Genomic DNA, 2,368 nt, shown 5'->3' on the forward strand with positions numbered 1-2,368 from the left:
GGAGTAACTTCAGTGGGCTCCTCCTGAATCTGATCAGGTGTCATGGAATTAACATCAGCTGATTGTGGGAGCGTAGCTGGATGTGTGTTAATGTGTTCCTCATGATTTTCCATGTGGCTTTCAATCTCCTGAGGCATTGAGTTAGTTACTCGCCCTCTAAGTTGGTCGGTGTGTCTCATAATTATTTGGCCATCATTTGCTTTAACATTATAAGATACTGACCCCATAGCTCTCACTACCATTGCTGGCATCCACAGAGGCCCTGTTGCACAATTTCTTGCACATACTCTATCCCCTGCCTTGTTGGACTGTGTTTAACTTTACAAAACTGCGATTCCTTCTTTCTTTGCAAATCTGATGCTAGATCTGGGTGGAGACAATCTAAGCATGTTTTAAGTTATCTGTTCATCAATAGTTCTGCTGGACTGTATCCCGTACTGGAGCAAGGAGTTACATACTGTTGCAGCAGGAACTTTGATGGTCTAAGATGCCAGTCTCCAACCACAATTCTTTTAAGTGCGACTTTAATAATTTCCACCATGCATTCAGCTTGGCCGTTTGACGATTGGCAAAATGGAGCTGTCTTGATATGATTTGTGAGATTACGCCCCAAGAATGCCTGCAACTCATCTGAAATAAACTGTGCACCATTATCAGACACAATTGTATCTGGAAGTCCATGCGTGGCAAACAACTTTCTCAGTATTTGAATGACCGCAGCTGTTGTTGCAGCAAAAACAGGGCTGACCTCTAACCACTTTGAGAAGGAATTAACAACGAGAAGAAAGGTTTGTCCTGGATAAGGTCCAGCAAAATCAATGTGCAGTCGAGACCATGGGTTCTTGTTTACCTCCCATGGCTGACTAACAGTTTTGGCTGAAGCATGCCGTGTAGATTGACATGAAGTACAGCTAGCTACCCATCGTTCTATTTGTTCATCCATTTTAGGCCACCACACATAGCTTCTGGCAAGAGCCTTCATATTTACCATACCAGGATAACCTTCATGTAGAGCAGCGAGCACTAAGGCTTGTGCCTTCTGTGGAATTATTACTCTGTGTCCCCATAGAAGACATCCCTGTATGAAGACAGCTCATGCTAACACATTTCAAATGGCTTGAAGTCCTCCCCTAATTTTTCCTTAAGCCAGATTCCAGCATAAGAACTTCTGATGATGGAGGAATTTCAAATTCTGGGGTCCTGATTCCATATTCGAACCTCACCATTTGGTTTTAATACAGGAACAACAGGAGTGGCCCAAATGGGATGAGTTACTGAAACTAGTGCACCCTGCTTCACTAGACGATCGAGCTCTATTTCTATTTTGGGACGGAGAGCAAAAGCAACAGGTCTTGGTTTTTTAACGTATGGGTGCTACATTGGGGTCCAACTGAAAAACAACTGTTGCACCCATAAATTTGCCCAAACCCTCTTCAAATACACAAATAAAATCTTTCAATACTGACTATATTGGGTCTGTGGCAAGGCTGCGTATTCCTGTTAACTGAATACCTAAGGGCTTAAACCACTCTCCACCAAGTAGACTGGCCTTTTGTCCCTTAACAATAATAAGGCGTAAATAACCCCTGTCCTTCCTATAATGTACCTTGACTGAGCAGGCACCCAGCACGGTAACATTGTGTTTGTTATAATCCAGAAGTTAAATATCACAGGATACAATAGGAGGAACATTCATTGGCTATAATGTGTGGTAGATTTCCTCTGAGATTAATTGAATTCTCACATCTTGAGTCCACTTCCATCCTGCACAGAACTCCTTGTAATGTGACAAGAATATATGTCCTGTGTCTGGTTGTACATGCTCCCACATTGTTGATGATTTCTGCAGAATAGACACTTGTATCAGGTCCATCTTCTAAACTCTCTGCAGCTGCACTGCCTCTTTGTTCTACTTTGTGAGATGCACTTGCACTTGCTGGCTTGCCTTTCACTGGATAAGCCCCGTGGCGACATACTCTCTGTAGATGCCCACGGTGCTTACATTTATGACACACAGCTTCTCTGAAACAACAAACGTCACGTCTGTGATTTCCCCCCACAACTATTGCAATTTCCCTGAGCGGGGTCCAAAGTGTCTGAGTGTAAAAAATAAGACTTTGCTTTTTGGTTTTTATTTTGCACCTGATGCGTGTGTGATGTGCACAATTTAATAGATGATTCCTGTATTTCTTTTGAGTGTACTGATGCAGCCTCATATGCAAGTGCTTCTTCCTGAGCTAAGGCAAAGGTTAAATTTGATTTTGCTAAGAGTCGCCTCTGAAGAGCCTCAACTCTGAACCCATATATAAGTCCGCCTCTAAGCAAGGAATCCAAACTGTTACCAAAATTGCAGTTTTCAGACAGCCTT

General features: G+C 42.7%; 1 pseudogene; it reads right to left on the reverse strand.

Annotated features, from left to right (window-relative positions):
* Positions 1-235: 235 nt before the first annotated feature.
* On the reverse strand, positions 236-1,873 carry LOC120526638 (annotated as a pseudogene).
* Between the last annotated feature and the right edge of the window lie 495 nt (positions 1,874-2,368).

Source organism: Polypterus senegalus, chromosome 3 (assembly GCF_016835505.1).
Source record: "Polypterus senegalus isolate Bchr_013 chromosome 3, ASM1683550v1, whole genome shotgun sequence".
NCBI lineage: Eukaryota > Metazoa > Chordata > Cladistia > Polypteriformes > Polypteridae > Polypterus > Polypterus senegalus.